This window comes from Lactuca serriola, chromosome 8 (assembly GCF_051521515.1).
Source record: "Lactuca serriola cultivar US96UC23 chromosome 8, Lser_US96UC23_V15, whole genome shotgun sequence".
Taxonomy (NCBI): domain Eukaryota; kingdom Viridiplantae; phylum Streptophyta; class Magnoliopsida; order Asterales; family Asteraceae; genus Lactuca; species Lactuca serriola.
This window is the reverse complement of record NC_136415.1, coordinates 153857941-153879028: the sequence shown is the minus strand read 5'-3', so window position 1 is coordinate 153879028 and position 21088 is coordinate 153857941. Positions and strand designations below refer to the sequence as shown.

The following is a 21088-nucleotide window of genomic DNA, read 5'->3' as shown; positions in this document are numbered from 1 at the left end:
TTTTCTTTCAAGAATCATTCAAACTTCAAATTCTTTAGGCTTTTCTGATCAATGCAGCTGATCCTCTCTCTGGTTTAACATTCGTGTGGGAATGTGAAGCTTGTGCACATTGCATTATCGAGTACTTCCATAGCAATGATAATCATGTGATTGTTGGTGCATTGTTAGGAGTTGGGGCTGTAAACTGTGGTATCAAGAATGATTGTGACCCTGTGAGTGCTTAATTTGCATTTTTCTTTCTGACCTGTTGTTGTTGGTTGTTGGTTGTGATTTTATTTTGGGTTGGGTTGTTTCAGGTGTTGGCACTTTTTGCTGATTATCTGGATAAGGAAGATGCTTCCATTAGAATTGGACCCATAACTGGTCTGGGCCTTGCATATGCGGGTACCCAGAATGAACATGTAGGTCCCCATAATTGTTCGATGATTTTTCTCTGAGAAAGTTTTTTTTATCTATGATTGCTTTGTTTTAATGGATCTTACGAAAGGATTCTTGAATCTGTGATTTTATAAGATCAAGTGCTCACATTCACTTTTTCTTTTCTTCACATTGATAGTGATCTGGCTACAGAAAGAATCCATGATGCTAAGAGCATTATTTTCACAGCTCAGCTACCTCAAAAAAAGGTGAGAAATTTTCTTCACTTTTAAAGACATTCAGTCATTACAAAAACTAAAATGAACCAGCAAAGTACAAGAAGATTTAGAAACTCGGTTTCATCATTTCAAAGATGGATTGTGTTCTTGCAATGATTACTGGTGAAAAATTGTGAGTTTGTGACACTTTATTTCACTTTTTAGCCTTATTGAACAGAAATTTTATCATATCTTTTGACAAAAAAAACTTGTTTAAAATGGTAAATAGAGAACCAAAACACATCAAAATGACAACATCTATATCATATAACATTATAACCCATAGCTGAATAATTTACAAGATGATAAAGTTAGCATTTTTCTTAGAAAAACACCATAGCGTTTATAAAAAAAATACACATTCATACTTGATCACCTTGTTATTTGGGCATTAATAGCACTGGTTAAAACAGAAAAAAGAAACCTTTTGGCTTATTATGTTCCATTTCTCTAGGGGTATCCCCTGTAAAATTGCAGACTGCCATTAAAGCACTTGTGCCTGGTGATTCTGGAGACACGGGGACATTTTCATTAACAAAAAGGCAAGAAGGAAGTATGGGTTTCGAGGGCAAAATGGTCGAAAAATAATGCAACAACATTTGTATGATTTGACTGAAGTTTGGTCTAGCATCTGGATCCTCCATCCAACATGAACTCAGAATCATTGCTAAATCTTCTGGTAGATCTTCCAAACTTGGCCTCACATTCTGAAAAAGATAAAAACCAAGTGAATATTACTATTTTACCCTTAAGGAGATATGATTGAAGTTACTATTTTACCTTGAAAGCTGCAGCATAAGCAGCTTGGAGGTTGGACATTCCCTCAAAGGGTAGTCTGTTGTGTAAAAGATCCCATAATACAATTGCAAAGCTATAAGCATCTACTTTCTGGTTGTAATGTTTCTTTTTCCTTGCCTTAGTGTCGCAGTGCCATATAACTATTAAAAAAGAAACATTTTAAAATGTTTATCTTTGATAAAAAAGAAAAAAAAAAGATTAAAAAAATTACCTCTGGAGCCATCCAACGATATGTCCCTGTTTCAGCTATCATCTCTGTAACTGTCTCTTCTCTTGCTAATCCAAAATCTACAAGTTTTAGTGTTCTTTGATCTTTTGTTAACACTAAGTTTTCTGTAGAACATTAGAAATTAAATTAATTATAGGATTTAATAGAGATCATTTGTCATTAAAAGTTTTATAATTCAAAACGGGTTAGGAATCATTTCCAATTTCTCACTATGATGAAAAACCGATTTTTCTTTATCATATTTATCTGCCTCCAATACTGCATCTTCTATATTCATCACATAACCAACCAACTTTATCTTCTTCATCATCTTTTCAGTAGCTGCATATATTTTCTCAGACTCAAAACTCGCATCATCTTCTGCAACAAACTCATGAATGACACCATTGACTTCAATTGAGCTACAACCTGGAGTCTTTTTAATAACACCCTTTTCTTTCATCTCTCTTCTTACCCTAAATGCATCTTCTAATCTACCAACTGATGCATATATACTAGCTAGAAGTAAATAGTCTCCTCTATGAATAGTTTCCAAATTCATTATCTTCTTCAATGACTCTTCTCCAATTGTCAGGTATTGCCTAATTTTTTATAAACATTTTCAAATTGAAAACTTACTAAAAACTAGCTTGCTATAGGTTTATCCAGAGGAATGTTCTGAGGGTGTATCCGAAAGGGATAGGAGTTGACTCATCTAACTACAACCCACTGATTGGGTGGATGCATGGAGCTCAGATGGTGGCATTTAATATGCAGGTTAGAAATATAATATATATCTAACAATTTGTTATCTATTCTATCATAATTTTCATATCCATCTCTTAAGCCAAACTGTGTTCCTTTGTTTGCTTATGTTTCTGGATTCATCTTCTTCTTTTATCTACTTATTCTGCAATTACAGGCTTACAGCTACGTGGATGTTCATAGAATTAGTAGTAGATTCTTATTTATTGAACTTTACATATAAACAAAGCTTAAGATACCAAAAAGAAAATACAATGTTTTCTTGTTTTCTTCAGCCATCACATATTCACATGTCATTTTTATCTTTGTTGATATACTTTTTATGATCTATAATAGTATAATACTACCCTTCTTTTGGTTGTGTCAACTTTATTTCTACATAAAGGGGTTAATGTCATAATATAGTAACCAAGTCTCAAGTTTGTTCCACCTAGGTACTTTAAACTTTTTTTTGAATAGGTTTTGCCACCCATGTTTCATTAATATGAAATAAGGTAAAATATAACTTATTTGACCTTTTTTAACTTTTGACTATAGACTTAACAGTGATGTGGCATCATATTTGATTTAATTTCTACCTTGATGATTCCAGGCCTCTGATCCGAATCATAGCCAACCGATTCCCATGGCGAGTGAAAAATGCTATTTTGTCAACTTTGACCATAATATATATAAATTTTGTGTTACTATTCAGTTTGCACGCCTTGAAGATGCTAGAGCTGCATAGAGTTTAAATGAAAAATTGTAGATTGCATGCCGAATGATGAAGCTACAAATTTCTCCTGTGATTGTGTTAAGATTAATCGTCTGGATGTTAGTGAATGACCATTTTACCCTTTCTGTAAAATCAGCCTTTTGACTTCACTTATTTCATATATCTATAAGAATGTACAAAACTGTTAATTTTTTTTATATATAAAATTTGAATTGTAATTTGTAAATACTTATAGATTGAGTGGAATGTGAGATCAGGCCCTTTAAGAAACATCGATTCTGCTCGAATATCGATTCCCGGGACTATAAAGTATGATGACTCATAGCAGTGGTAAGTTTTTAGGTTTCTTATTTTTTGAAAACTAATTTCTTTTTTCTTTTGCCATTCCTAATTTTTATACAGCATATCTTGATTCTTGTAAATTATTTGTTGGAATTTAGAAACAAAAGTTAACAGATTAGTAATTCAACTCCCTTGTAAATATTTTTACGAATATATTGAATTCCTTTTGTGCAAATTGATTGATCTTGCTGTTGTATGTACAACTATCGACACAGAGCACGATTGGAGGAAACAAAACAATATTGGAGAGGATGGTAAAAATTAACTCTTTGATATTTGTAGTCATTGAAGGAATTTTTTATTATGTTTAACTTTCTATTTTTGTTAATAAAAAAAATTCAGGTATGAATGCCTCTCGGAAAATTTTTTGTCATCTCATGTCCCAAAGCTGTTGCTGTTGGCTGGAACAGATAGACTTGACAGGTATAATAGATGTTTATGGGCCTTCCATGTTAATAACAAAATACCACACTCTGGAAAAACAATTAAGGATTGTTTAAGCATATCACTTGTTTATGGGCCTTCTTAGGATATGACCTAATATAAATACTCCCAAGTTTCTATTTGTTTCAATAGAATTTTGTATAAAATTGTCCATATACTTTGTGAGACTTAATTTTTTTCTTACATTTCCTTTATCTGTAAGACAAGGAGGAATCTTCAAGGTCCCTTCTAGAAATGAGTAACCCCCATTGTAAGAGAGCTTGCATGGCTATCGGAATTCCAAATAGCTACATTTTATATAAAATTGTCCATATACTTTGTGTATTTATTTAAATTTTCTTGAAGAATTAAGGGGTCGTTTGATAGTTGCTGACTGGGTTAGAAGCTGACTGGGTTAGAAATGCTGACTGAGTCCATATCTGACTGAGTTTATGTTGTTTGATTATTTATCTGAATGGTTGTGCTGAATGAAAAAATGACCATATTACCCTTGTGTTGTCTCTTGTGCTGGATAAAAAAATTATAAAACCACAAATTATCATATAAAATCCAAATTAAACATACATCAATTAAAATCCAAATACAAAGTGTAATACAAAATCCAAATACAAATTGTCATACATAATAAAAAAAAAGTACACCATTTAACGTGAACCATTTGAAAATAACTGATTAGCAATCTGGTCACGCAAATTTGTCATATAGTTAACGGCTTCTGAACCCCATTCTATGCCTTCTATGTTTTGACCCTCATTTCCTCCACCACCCACATTATGACTAACCATAGTGTTTTGTTCAAAGTTCGTAAATAATTCATCTTCAATATCGTATTTCCTTATAAAATTATGGACCGCAACACAAGAAATGACTATCTCTCTTTGCACTGGAAAAGGATAAGGAGCCATTTGTTTTAAAATTGGAAATCTCGCCTTCAATACACCATAAGCACGTTCAATGTAATTTCTAAGTTGTGCATGAGCATGATTGAACATTTCTTCCTTAGTCAAAGCTCTGTTTCTTCGAAAATCGGCTAACCAATACCTAGTATTGCGGTAGGGAGCCATAAATCCACAGGTGTTGGTGTATGCGGCATCACAAAGGTAATATTTATCTGTAGATGTATGACAAATTTATCATATAAATAATATAGATAATAAAACGTATAGTAAAGTTACAAACCTGGTGGAGGGAATGGAAATCCGAAAGTTGGGTTAAATGCAACTTCTTTCAAAACTTTAGAATCATGTGCTATGCCCTCCCATCCAGCCCATACAAAGGTGAATATCATATCAAAATTACAAATTCCAATTACATTTTGATAACATTCACCTTTTCCTCTTCCCCTATAACGAGTTTGTTGATCAACAGGCACAACTGCATGTACAAGTGTTCCATCTAGTGCACCTATTGCTCCGGGAAATATCTGCATTAGCCATCTATGTTGTTCTGAGGTATTTGTTGTTGAATTAGACGAGGTTGGTACTATAATTTCTCGTGCAAAACACATCATTGCACGTAAGACCTCATGAAAACATTGATGAATCGTTTGTGTGGAGTGATAAAATCTTTCTTTAACGGCTCGAAAACGTTCATTATGTCCTATAATATGTAAAAACATAGCCATCTTCTCTTCAACGCTTATCGTCCTACTAGATTGCAACCAATTTCTTTGTGTAAAGTGATTGCATAATAGTACAAATGCATCTTGTGAAAGACGTATCATATCGTAACATTGTATAGGACATCCGTGTATCAGATCTTGTGTATACACATATCCCTTTGCTACGTATTCGCTAGCTCTTATTCTTTTAATTATTCTTTGCCTTTGTCGGACCAACATCAACCAATACCATGAGAATATAAGAAAATATAAAAAGTCACCTTCTTTATCCATGTGTCCTGTTAGATGTCAAATACAAATTACATTTTAATCAATAACATAACAATCAATAACATAACAATCCATAACATAACAATCAATAACATAACAATCCATAACATAACAAATCGTAACATGTAAATACGAAAAACATAACATTCCATAACATATAAATTCATATAACATAACCGCACCTAAGAAAAACAATCCATAACATAACTAAACCATAGAATACTAATGTCTAACAATGAACCATAACATACTAAAGTCAAACATAACATGTAAATACTAAAGTCAACCAACTAATCCAAACTTTTTTCCCGCATTTGTTACCCACGACTCACAAGTTGACAAGTTAAGGCGCAACCAAATTTTCCTATTACCAGCACTTTCAGCAAATAACATAAGAGTAGTGGTGTATTTCGGATCATATTCTCCCCACTCCAAGCTTGTCAACTTCGCCATACAAGCATCCATCTCCTTGTCAAGATTATTTGTTTCGGTGAATGCTTGTGCAGCCTTGATAATCTCTTTTCCAACTTCTTTCAACTCATCATCAAGTGTGGTTTCTTTAGGACCATTTCGTTTGCCCCCCTTGTTTTTTGTCCGCCCATATGATTCCTCACTAGTAGGTTGAGGTACTGTTGAGCTTGGGGTATCTGCATGAGGTGCTGGCTCATCCATCTCTGTATCCTCAAAATCATGTGTACTGAATGTTTCATTGGGATGAGGTAATGTCGAAGATGGCCCCCAACTGTGAACACCGGTCGAGGTCGCCCCATCAAATAGTTGGGTACAAAGTTCAGGGCAAGGGAGGGGTACATTTCTCAGCTTATCTACATACTTGTTCAACTGTTTGACAAATTTAATAAATATTATTAAAGTAGTAAAAAAATAATCTACTTTAAAAAATATGTATATATGTACCTTCGCTTCCGCTTCCCATTCTTCATTAGTCATGTTAAAAGAATTCGTAACGTGATTATAAATATTTCCTGTTTTGTTTTTAAGTTTTAACCACACTGCATACTTTGCTTTTAAATAGTCATATCGGTTTTTCATTTGTTTTTTGTCGACAATAAAATTATGATCTGTTTACAATTTCTCCGCGACCACATCCCATGAGCTTGCTTTTAGTCCGCTACCCTCCCGGCCATTTCTTGTTAATTCTTGTATACATGCTTCCAAAAAAGTTTTGTCCACCAATTCCGACTTCCAACTAACCCTAATTCTTTTATCTGCCATGTCTATTGTAAAAAGAAAAAAAAAATCTAATCATCCACATAACACACATTTACAAATAGCTAACACTATTTGCTTGATGTCAATAAGATAAAACATATATTTTTTTTTGTTTAACCTAAAGATAATACAACTTGAAGACAATACTTGGGAGATATCATATACACAATACATAACTTGAAGACAAGATCTCATATATCAGTTTGGTAATACACATACACCTATGTAACAAATTCTAATCATTGTCTTGAGCATTTTGATCTTACACACATATGCACATAAACATATCATATACACACAATACACAATTCATTCGATTTAACAACTATATAAGGGGCTGTGATTTCACACATTAGTTCATACAAATTTCATGCACAAGCAATTCATTCCTTCATATAGATAAAATCAGATTTCATAAACAAAAAGACATTATAAATTGATTTCATGCCAACCCTTTGTTCTAATTGAATCCAAAAATAATGAAAGAAGTAATTTCAAACCCTAATTTCAAAATGAAATCATCAATTTGACAGCAAACATTGAAGGGGTTTTGTTATTTCAGAAAAAAAAACACGAAGAAACGTACCTGCAGTCGATCTCCTCATCGGGACTGTGTCTTCGTCGCCGGAGCTGTTACTTCGTCGTCGCAGGAGGTTCGCCGGAAGCTAGAGGTAATTGTTGTGTCAACTGTTGCTGCTTGTTGCGCTGAATGTTAAAGGAAGAGGAAGAATAGCGGAGATTTTTGTTAGGGCGCAGGAGAAGAAAAATGCATCGGTATCGGTCAGCCTCTTTTTTTTTTAGGACCGAGTCAGATCCCTTGGTCATTGATTACTTACCGAGTCAGCCACAATGGAGGCACATCAAACAATCTGACTACCGACCGGGTCAGCAATCAACTCTGACCAGACTGGGTAAGTGCAAATCAAATGACCCCTAACATGGTTTATTAGTTGTTTCTGATATGAACATGTTTATTGGTTGTCTGAAAGGAGGCGACGCCTGGATTTGGGAATGGATTTCAAGCTACTCCAAAGACTAGCACTACCTTCCAGATTCACAAAGTTTATGGAAGCTCTTATCGTTTGCCTTCTGCTCATACATGGTAAGATAATCATGTTTCTCTATCAAATTACCTTTTTGCCCCTGAGCTATGTCACACTTCAAAAGAAGCATGCTATATTTTTCTATGTCAAAATTTTGCCTCTGAGCTATCTGCAGGCACTGCCAAATCCTTCAAAAGAAGCATGCTACATTTTTCTATGTCAACTTTTTCCAATGTTTTGGCTTTTGCAGCTGCATAGTTTCCAATGTTTTGGCTTTTGTTTGGCAGCTTGGATAAACTTGTAGCACCTGATCATCCATGCCACTCTTGGTAAAACAAATTTATAGTGTACTTCTTCCATTCATGTTAGTAATTTCTCATTATGATGTGTTGTTTCTTGTGCAATTTTATTTTTAGGAGGTATTTTACTTTATTAAATGTTTAAAGTTACAGGACATGAGTATGGACACATCATGGAGCATTTTAGGGCAGTTGTTGGTCTTCCTCTTGATGATCCATCAATGAAGTGCCCAACTTGCATCATGTAATAACATTTTAGGCGAAGATGTAGGTATATGTTCTTTTTAATGAATAATGTAATCATATTTATGAATATGAAATTAAGTTTGTTATTTAGTATGTGATAATCATGTATAGGGAGAAAACAATTTCTATTGATTTGTTTTATCTTTCCATGGATTGACTATTTGTATGACATTAAATTTTATGCAATGGATTGTATTTTTTGTATAGTATTTTTTTTATGAGACATTAAATGCAAATTTAATTTGAAATACGATACGCAAAAATGTGTGTCATCTTCATTTATGACATGGCCTTTCTTGACAGGGGCTTCTTTGATACGCATTGCGTGTCATAAACACGCGCGTCGTAAGGTTACAACACGCTAATGCGCGTCGTCTTCCTTTATGACAGGGTCTTCCTTGATACGCATTGCGTGTCATAATTGTGCGTCGTAAATGCGCGTCGTAAATGAGCGTCGTAAATGCGCGTCGTCTCTCTTTATGACAGGGTCTTTCTTGACGCGCATTTGCGCGTCATCTGAGCCTTTTACGACGCGCAATGAGTGTCGTAAAAGGCTATTTTTCTAGTAGTGAATTAGGGTGCTTGATGTCTCTGTGATTCAAGCATGCTTATGTGTTATATGTTCCGGACTTCAGTCCGATGCAGTATGCAGTATATGTGTTTATACTAGTTGATATGTGTTTATGCTATGTTATGATCAGTCAGTTTCGGGCTTCGGTCCGATGCAGGGGACATGGTCCCAGTTAGTCCGGGCTTCGACCCGATGCAGTTTCCGGACTTCGGTCCGATGCAGGGGGCAAGGCCCCAGTTAGTCCGGGCTTCGGCCCGATGCAGTTCCCGGGCTTGGTCCGATGCAGTGGGCAAGGTCCAGTATGTGTTTACATGTTATTGTATGGTATGTGGTAGTTTGGGGGAGCTCACTAAGCTTCGTGCTTACAGTTTCAGTTTTGGTTTCAGCTACTCAGTTTTCAAAAGAGGAGCTCGGGAAGATTGCAGTGCACACACCATTTGTTCAGCATGGGATGTTTATACTCTGATATACTTGACAGTTATGATATTTTGAGATACATTGCTTATGATTTTTATATGAGGTTTATCGACTATGGTTTTTATTATTAAATTAAACAAAATTTTCAGACTGTGTTTTTGGGATGTTTCATCATGTATGGAGGCATTTCTTTGTACTTAATTGTGAATTTAATATATTAAGCTGTCAATAAAATTCACAGATTAATACAAAAAAATTCACAGTTTAATACAATACATTCAAAGCTCATTTACAAGTATAATCTCATATATCATTCACAATTAATACATACATAAATTATCTCATATTTCAAAAGCAAACATCCAAGGAATAACATATACATGAATCATAAAACCGGATAACTTATCTGATATCATCGAAGAAGATGAGTGAGAAATGCAACATATCCTTACTCAACCATCGCTACCACCAACCACACCGCCAACATCCCTCAAAAATTAGATCTGGATAGAAAAATCAAAATTCACATTTTAATAAAACAATTCAAACACTAATTCTCAACTTAATTCAATATTTTAGACACTAATTCCCAATTGGTGCATAAAAAATACACATTCACAACTTAATAACTTACATATTCACAAATTATTATATAAAACACATATTCACAGCTTAATGACTTTCCAAATTTTTTGGCATTTCATCAAACATCATGTGTGCACCATCACTGATATCTATAGGCTAGTGTTTCCTTCAAAGTTTATTTACCTAAATATTCACAATTTAAATTTTGCATATTTTATTCAAAACTAGATAAAATTATATTTGCGTATAATGTTTTCAGTCTCATATTTCAGAAGCAAAAAAAAAATCATAAAAAATTAGCAGCTTAATACAGTCAATGCCTTGCTTAATACATTTAATTCACAATTTAATACAACCAATTCACAACTTAATAAAGTTAATTCAAAGTTTAATACATAAAACTCACAGCTTAATATAGTAAATTCATAGCTTAATGCACAAAAATATACACTCAAAACCCAAATTCTCAACATAAACTTACAGTTCAAGAATTTCATTCACAATTTAATAAAGCAGTTTAAGACTCTCATTCATATTATTCACAACTTAAAAACATACTTGATTTGTTGAAGCACACCTTGTGTGCACCACATAAATTTACAATTTAATAAAGCATTTCAGGACTCTGATTTATAGTTTAATCAAACACCTTGTATGCTCTATAAAAAGATATTTAGATCAATTTAAAAAACTTATAAAAAATAATGTATTCCTATATTAAAATTAATAAAAATTTATATATTCACAACATAAAACTTATACTTTCTTATTAATAATAGTTAAAACTAACATTAACACGGCTAAACAATTTATGAAACATTAAAACATCACAAGTCACAACTTAAAAAAAAAATAACAAAAAAAAAAAAAAAAACTAAATTCACATTATTTGAGAAAACATCTACAAAATAACATATTCTAGATACAATTCGCATCATAGCAACAAAAAAACTTAAATTATGAACAACAATTCTACTAAAATATTATAATGAATAAGAAAAGAAACTTGAATTCACAACTTAAAACTTATAAAAAAAATATTTATTTACAATTTATAATTTATAATTTTTTTATTAATAACAGTGAAAACTAACTTTAATAGAATCAAACAATAATTGAAACATTAAACCATTAAAACATCACAATTCACGGTTTAAAAAAAAACTAAATACACATTTTTTTTAGTAAACAACTTAAAGTTATATTTAGTTGTTTAATACATCACATTTCTTATTTTGGAGCAACCTATAATTTAATGTCCAATATTAAGCCCATCATGGTTTTGTGTATGGGCTGTGGCATGAGACGCAACAAGTAGAAGAAATAAAAGCACATCCATTTTCATTCTCATTATGCCGACAAGGCGGCAACAGGTAGGGGATACAACGCATTTTTGTGTCTTATCTTTCTTTGTTTGTTTGTTTTTTTTTCTTTTTTTGGAACATATATCATACTAATATCATTGATAATTTTATCATTGATTTTAATGGTAGTAAAAACTTTAAATTAACAGCTTAACAAATGCAAAATAAAAAAAATAATAAATAATACAAAAATCGCCATACCTGATCTGGTGATGTTTCAGCGGAGATCAGAGAGAAGAGATAGATATGGAGAAAAGTTAGCGGTGTTTCACCAGAGTGACAAGGCAACAACAATAGAGGAGGCTGACGGAGATTTTAGATCTAGTCACTCAATGTCACTGAAACTCATAGATTTGAAGACGTAAATAGTAGATCTACAGGCGAAAATCATAGATTTGCCACCGAAGATCTTAGATCTATCATCGGAGAACGTAGATCTGGACCGAAACACTTCAGATCTAAAAGCCTCATCACCTATAAAATAGATTGAAAGCTACGGAGGCGGCAGATTTGGTGGTTTCACCGAAAATCAGAGAAAAACATATGCAAATTTGGTGTTAGAAAGCACTGGAGGTGGTGCTTCATGTCAGATCTGATGCAAAAATAACCATTGTTGGTCGACATTCGACAAAAACAAGCAGGAGCGGTATTAGAACATATCAACGAGAGTCACAACGACGATGGTAGTGTCGTCGGTGGCGGCGACGACGATGACGGTGTCACCGGTGACGGCGACAACGGATGTGGGAGGTGGTTGTCGGTGGTAGAAGGAAGGAGGAAGAGAGAGTTTCATCTTTGCACTTTACGAAAAAAATGAGAAGTGTATTAAATCTACTTTCCAGATCTGATATATTTGCTTATAAAACTAGGTTGGGAGTTGTCTTTATTTACAATAATGTCATTTATCTTTTTTAATAATTGATAAACAAAAATTATATTTTATAAATATACATTTATTGATTAGAGATATAAGTGGTTCTTAAGTTCCTAATCTTTTTTTGTTTTCATTTGAACCTTTATATATATATATATATATATATATATATATATATATATATATATATATATATATAGGTTCAGGTTCATTTGAGACCATTCTAATTTTGTGAGACCGTGAGACCAAATCTAAAAATAATTTTAAAATACAAAATAAATGGAAAAATCCAAAAATTCTTTTTTTAAATATTATTTTCGGAACTTGAATTAACTAAAAAAAATAAAAAATAAAAAAAATTCCGTTTTTTTTTCCTGAAAAATACGTGAAATATTCTAATAGAATATTACACATTTACACTGACATATTCTAAAAAAAATAATTTTAAAATGCAGAATAAATGGAAAAATCTAAAACTCTTTTTTTAAATATTATTTTCGGAACTTGAATTAACTAAAAACAATAAAAATAAATAAAAATAAATTCCATTTTTTTTGAAAAATACGTGAAATATTTTAATAGAATATTACACTGACATATTCTAATAAATAATTTTAAAATGCAGAATAAATGGAAAAATCTAAAAAAAAAAAAATTAATATTATTTTCGGAACTTGAATTAACTAAAAAAAATAAAAATAAATTCCATTTTTTTTGAAAAATACGTGAAATATTCTAATAGAATATTACATTGTACATATTCTAAAAAATAACTTTAAAATGCAAAATAAATGGAAAAATCCAAAAAATCTTTTTTTAAATATTATTTTCAAAACTTGAATTAACTAAAAAAAAAATTAAAAAAATAAAAAAAATACGTCTCACGGTCTCACAAAATATAGGTGGTCTCAAATGAACCTAACCCTCTATATATATATATATATATTTTGTTGAAGATATTGTTATTCTAAGATTCGATAAAGCAGGCATTATTAAAATTTCAAATATTTTAACCCATAAAAAAAAGTAAAAGAAAGATCACGTGATATATTTACTTATTTTATCAAATTTTAATTTAACTAAAAAGTTCTAATTATTTAAGAAATATTATGTGAACTAAATGTTTATTTAAAATAAAATCTTAATTAATATATATTTTTTTTATAAAAAATCACAAAATGAATCAATCACATTTAAAGATTGATAACTCAATTATGGTTTCGGCCGATGTTTTAAAAACCGGTTTGAATCGGCCGGTTGAACCGATTGGACCGAAAATTGGGGAAGGAAGCGGTTCAATTATCACCGATTTTATGTTTATTTTTGAACCGGATTGAACCGGCCGATTTTTACAAAAATTCGGTTGAACCGGTTCAATTAAACCGGTTCAACTGAATAAAAACATGTGAAATTAAAACCTTTTGCATAATATACTTTAGTAATTGTTTCACGTTTATTAGGATTTTTTTTGAATAAAAACAAATAATAAATGTTATGAAGTTTTTTGATGCGTTTCTATTCATCTAAGACTTTTTTTTAATGCATGTGGATTGATGTAAAATTTATGGTTATGTATTATTTTAATGTATTTAAGTTGATCTACAAATTGTTTTCATGTATATTTTAATATTCGAGCTTGTGGACATCAAATTATTGATTTGTGTATGTATGTATAAGAAAACACAAAAAAAAAAATATATGAAAATTATAAAAACCGGTTATTTAGTGGTCGAACATGTTAAACTGGTCGAACCGGAAACCGATCACCATACCAGTTCAACTAAAAAAAACCGGTTTTTTAAACATTCCCCTTACTTATAGGTCGTGCGTCCCTACTACTAACAATCACATTATGCTTTGTAATGATTCTCAAGATGGTTTGGTTTTGAACAAAGTTCACCATAATTAACAAAAAAAAAAAAAAGCAAATCTTAAAAGTTAAAATCGACTTTATATATATATGAAAACCATTTGTCTATTTTCACAAAAAAAAAAAAAAAAAAATGTAATAGTTTAAAATTAGCCCAAATGGCCCAATATACTTACGTCGGGGGAGTTGTTAGTTGAGATGAAAATTAAGCCCAGCTCTTTAAAAAGCCGAAGACATCATATTAGGGTTTGCACTTTGCTGGATTTATATCAAGCTATTCTCTATCTCGATTTCGACATTCAGATGTTCATCCTTCACTCTGCAACCAGCATCAACTTTGCTTAATCGACTTTTGTTATCAATGCTTCCGATCTTTCTTTCAATCTATAAATTCGTTCAAAATCTTTTATCTTGCGATATCCAAGCTTTCTAAACGGATACAACGAGCGTGTTCTGTTTTTCGTGTTTGATTTGTAAATTTTTGTAACGATTTGAAGTCGCTTCGCAGTGATTCCAAAACGTTTGTGATATTTAGATTTCGTAAATCGTTTTTAATGTTAATATGATCAATGTTACTGGCAATGTTGAACTATTTTTTGGCTTGTGATGCGAGTTGATTCATCACGAGTTTTTTTCCGTTGCCTATAAACAGATTCGAGCGGTATATGCTTGCATGTGTTGCTCTTATCATGCGACTATGTGCACTAATATCCTCGTATATTTTCAATTTCTAATCCTAAATCAGACCTAGACTTTGGAAATTAGGTTTTTACTGGTTAAACAGAGCCGGGTCGGGTTGGAAATTTTGTACTTTTGGTTGCCCATTGTTGAACCCAATTTCTAGCACAAAATCAAATCACTTATTGACCAATATTCAGGGAGTATTATAATATGTAGCTATACATGATATTAGATATAAATTATGTTGAATATACATTGTTATAAACTATCAAAGTATGTTGCTAAACCAGGTTTATGGTGGATAAAAAACTATAAAATACAACCAAAATTGGAATTTCACTCTACTATGGTAGAGTAGATACAGCTCAATTTTAGTTTCAACAAAAATTTCAAAACAAAACTTGAAAGTGATAGGATAAAACATAAATACCTACAAATTTAAACTCTAATTATCTAAGAATGTAATTAGAAATTCTAATACATACCCGTTCTCTGTAATTCTTATTTCAACTAATGGGAATGACTTGAAATTAGATATCAGAAGGGGTCGAATTCTTTTTTCACAACACTAATCACTACTAAATGTCTGACTTTGATGCAACAATTTTGCCACTTGCAAAATTATAGTAAGTTTTATTGAATTAAATTTCCACCAACTTAAGGCCTTAAATTTGTCTAACCTTTAATTCCATTGCATTCTATAAATAAATCTTTACATCTGTCTTAGTAACCATGTTCACACGTTTTATAAACTTTGCGAATGCGAAATAATCTAACTCCTATTAATTAAACATGCATCAGCAGCATCACTATCAAAATAACTGTTGAAATGGTTAGACGATAATTACTGTCTTATTATCATTTTCTCTCTGCATTGTCTTATTATCAAAATAACTCTAATCAATATTTTGGATAACATATCTTGTTGCTGGGATTTAAAACTACCACACCATGCAACAAATGGATCACATTAACAATCTTTGCTTATAATTGTTGTATTTTTGTTTTATGGGCATTGGGATTCGTTTTATTTAGCAAAAAAAAACATATTGGAAGCCAATAAAATACTTATCGAAAGAATAAATAAATAAATAAAAAAAAAACATTTAATTTGGCCAAAAAGTATATCTTAGCAAGTTAAATATATTTTGTGTGTTTAATTTGGCAAAAAAAACAATTAATTTGTTGACTATTTAAGGAATTTTTTTCAATGTCACAAAAATGATTTATGGATCGAAATTTTGGTTAACTTATGACTATGCGAACAAACATTGTACAAATGTTTGCAAGTAGTAACAAGAAAAAGAAACACATGGTTGTTGATTAAACAAAAATATGACAATTATTGGGACAACATTAGATATGAACTTTTTATTGCATGTTTCAATGGTTTTAGATATGAACAACAAGATATGTTATCTAGAGTATTAGCTAAAGATGATTTATGGTAGGAGTTCTCTAAAAACAAAAGATATTTTGGACTTTGGAGCCTGTGGATAACATATTTGAGGAGTTATTTGGTCACTTCAAAAACAAAATGTAGAGAAAATTCTGAAAAGACAATGAGTGCAATTTTTCCGGAAAATAACATTGTATCCCTACAAACTCTTTGGCTTATGTTGTAAAAAGTCTTTTACTTTTTTTTAGTAGTATAGAAGTATAAAGTCCAACTTTATCTGTTAAAAAATCATTCCACTTGTTATAAAAAATAATGGACTCATATAGTATGTTTATCGGTGATATGGACGCCTTGGTCTCAATGCTTTGTCACATAAGTACATGGTCTCGATATAAAAAGACAAAGGAACCCTAAACTAGTTTGCATTCAAACATTGTTATCTTTTTTGATCTATCTCATAAACTGATGACTCTCATATTTAAATTCCCACTTGAAATCCAAATGTGACTTCTTTTACTGGTTACTAATATACTAGATTCTGTGAGACGTATCTAGAACGTTCGGGCCAGATTATTAATAATAAATACATAGTGGCCTTGACCTTTGAAAAATCCTCAAATAAACAAAAAGTAATTACCCACAAAAACGTCACCGGAGAAAATAACCAAAACAAACTCTAACACAAACATATATCCGATTTAAACCTAACAACAAATTTAATTAACAACCCGAACTCCTAAAACAATAATTTTGGCAACATTGAACCCCATCCCTACCTCCAAACAAAAACTAAAACCCCAACCAGTGCAGCAATGCCAATCCACACCAAGTAGAACACTTTCAACTTCTTCTTTACAGACCCAACTTCCGCCTATATTAATGTGAGTTCTACTACATTTCTCCCATCATTTGTTCAAGCTCGAATTGAGTCTCCATTGTCAATAACTCGTAGTTGGTTGGAAGTTTTAGGTTCGGATCATGAATCTGACGTATGAGTAACCGGTAGAAGAAGCCATATTGGATCTCATGTGGTATTAAAGGTGAGAAAGTCGATAGTTTATGAGAGAGATCGAAAAGGGTTACAATGTTTGAATGAATAACTACTTTATCATTCTCTTGTCTTTATATCGAGATCACCTTTGTATGTGGTAAAGCTTGGGTACCATGAGTGCAGCAGTGGCGCCTAGTCAGTTGCCACTGATGCGTTGATTAGGCGTCCAAATCACCAATAAACATCCTATGTGGCACTGATATCTATCATAACGGGTGAAATGACTTTTTTAACGTGAAAAGTTGGACTTTATGCCCCTATATTTCTAAAGAAAAATGATAAGCGGCTTTTTAAAACATAAGCCAAGAGTTTGTAAGCTACATTGTCATTGTCCCTAATCTTTTTACAAGTGATCCTAGTTATTTTGATAGTGAGCACATGGTTAATAGGGAAGATGATTTCGTAAGATTTTGGAACACCATGGGCTCGTATTTAATAAGACAGAGGTTGAGATTTATTTATCGGATGAAATGATAAAGAGAGTTATACAATTTTAAGGTATTAAGTTGGTGGAAACGTATGTGTTCGGACTGCCGATTTCTACTGCTTGCATTAGATTCTGAATTTAATTAAATTTTGGTAGGACAGTGATTGATTAGTTTAGATGCTCTATTACCATATTGATCGTAGAAGCTTTGAATTGCATCTAAGATTTGCTATGGTCCATGTAACGCCCGTAGATCAGGGCTAGTCAATTTAGAGACGATAAGCGTCAAAAATGATTTTTTGATAGAAGATTATTTAGAATGAATAATCTTAACTAAGTTGTAGTATATGTTACAAGGATTCCGTACATATAAAGAACGCCGGAATCCGAGTTATAACGAAGAAGTTATGACCTGTCGAAGTTTCGCGACAGAACCGGCACGACACAGCGCGACGTAAAAAATGAATTTATGTTAGAGCGATATTTAGCCTTAGCAATCTAAATGAAAGTCATAGAATACGTTAAACCATGAGCGTGAATAAAAAGAACGCCCAAATCTGACTCCGTATGAGGAAGTTATGAGTTTTCGAAGTTTCGACTAGCGCTATGCAGCCCGAATATTCGATTTGAGACCGAGCGGTTGTTAGCCGAAACAATCTAAATGAGAATCGAAGATCTCATTAATTGTAGTAAAACGATAAAAAGATAGGCGAAAACGGACGTCGGATGAAGAAGTTATGATTTTATAACGGAGTTTTCCTGTCCCGGCCTACTAAAAATAAATAATAAAAATAAATTCAAAATTAGCCGACGGAGTCTAAACGAAAGTTGTAGAGCGTAGTCTCACCTACGCGGAGATATAAAGAATGTCGAAAACGGAGTTCGTATGAGGAAGATATGAATTTTTGAAGTTTATTAAATATTTTCGGTATTTAATTTAAATAAATAATATTCGATATTATCCAGGGGGGAGTCAGCGATCTGATCCACATTACGCCCAACGTAATGTAGAATTACGCCCAGCGTAATTTGAGTTTCAGCCCCCTATAAAAGGGTGTCGAGGGCAGCCGAGTAGTTTGCTCATTTCTTCCCTTTTTCTCGCGTTTTTGCATCGTTTTTCGTGCAAGAAATATCCCGAAGCCCCGGTATCATTCCCGAGCCCCGAAGCAAGTCCCGAGTCCCCGAAGATCCCGAGAAGTGAAATTCCCGAGCTGAAGCTCTGCCCGCGAGGAGTCCGGTTTTTGTAAAGATCTTCCAGATCTGCCGAAGAATACTACTTCTACAAGTCGTAGTGCTGTCCGATCATCTTCTAATCAAGTGAGTGTATAGTCACTTTCATCTTACACATAGATATGAAGTATTTTATAAAATACGTGCTATGTGTATATATATATATATATATATATATATATATATATATATTGTTGTTTATATGTGTCAGTGTGTGGTTACTTTCTTCTAACACATAAATATAAAGTATTAGCTATGAAATACGTGCTATGTGTTATATATTATTTGTCTATTTGAAATGGGCATGGAATTGATGTTTTATACAAGTATTAAATGATTTAAACTGTGTAAGTATTTATATCTACGAAAATGTTGGGTAGAACATGGGTAGATGGGATAGTTGGTGACTATGGAGTTAGCGCCTATTGTATAAACCTTGGTGACTATGGAGTTAGCGCCTACTGTTAGATAAACCTTGGTGACTATGGAGTTAGCGCCTATTGTATAAACCTTGGTGACTATGGAGTTAGCGCATATTGAGTAAACCTTGGTGACGATGTGACTTCGTGCCTGTTAAGTGAACCTTGGTGACTATGGAGTTAGTGCCGCTTGAGTAAACCCCGGCGACTATGGAGTTAGCGTCTGATAACTATGGATTTAGTACCTGATAGATAAACTTTGGCAGCAATGGACTTCGTGCCAATTCCTTAGGTAAATCCTTAGGAATAAATGAATGAAGGATAGTTGGTTCTTAGGGTAAAACCTTAAGAAGATAATGGGGATGGGTAATTGGGTTGATTGTTTGATAATTAAATATAATAATTGTATTATTGTGGGTTGAAAACCCTATATGCTCACCAGACTCCCAAGCCTGACCCACTCAGTTTTCTTTGTATCACAGGTATCGATACAAAGATATATTTCACGGAGAGATTAAAGGAGATGTAAAATCTTTAGTGTAAATAATGTAAGTTCTGTTTATGCTTATGTGTCTGTATCGGAACATGACATCCCGAGGTTTTATTATTTAATGAAAATACATTCTCTTTGAGAAATGTTTTGATAAATGGTTATCATATTTTATTTTGAGAACAAATTCCGCAACCGTTTTCTTTAAACGATCACTCTGATTTATAAAACAAAGCATAAACAAATCGGTCTTTTCTGCCCGTGAAATTGGGGATGTCACAGGCCACCATAGGGATTAAAATTTTGCTATGAAACTTAAATCGAACCGAAACGAACCAAATTAAGCCCGAATAATCAATTTGATTCGGGTTTCAGGTATCTATATTATGCTTAATCGGTTCGAGTTACCCAAATAAGAGCTTATTCGGTTCTAAATACCCGACCCAAATAAACATTCATCATCACCTTTTTCTTATTGACAGAAATCAAAATCACGATTCACACTTCTGTCCTCGTCGTTCATAACTGAAAAAAAAAAAAAAAAACCCTACGCTCATTCTCTTTGTTTCAAAATTGACCAATCTTCTCAACTATTTCCAAACTCGAAATCACTTCTGTTGATCCTTCCTTTTGTTTTAGACTTCCAAAAATTGACCTTTCCTATTGTCTCTAAGGATTCATGAATTCCCATTTTGTCTAGTCATGAAAAATTAGGCACCAACTCAAGAAACTCAAGTAAGAAATTAATTATCATTATGTTAATATATTATGTAAATGCTATTCTTTTAATGTGTTTTTGTGTTATGTTAGTCTTTAAATGTTTTACGTTGATGTATAAAAGTACGTTGTTATTTTATTATTCAGGTTATTCAGGACATAGAATCCTAATACAATTTATTTGGTTTTTTTCGGTTATATTAGGTTCTTAGTCATCTTATACATGTTATTCAGGTTATTCGGGTAATAACTGAACCGAAGTGATTAATACCCGAACTGAACCGAACCCATATTGGTTAATCAGTTCGGTTTTCGGTTCATGCAATTACCCTTATTCGATTTTCGGGTTATTCAGGTTTGTGTCGGTTCGGTCTGGG

General features: G+C 32.5%; 1 pseudogene; it reads right to left on the bottom strand.

Moving 5' to 3' along the window:
- Positions 1-1026: 1026 nt before the first annotated feature.
- On the bottom strand, positions 1027-2703 carry LOC145067522 (serine/threonine-protein kinase STY8-like; annotated as a pseudogene).
- Positions 2704-21088: the final 18385 nt, after the last annotated feature.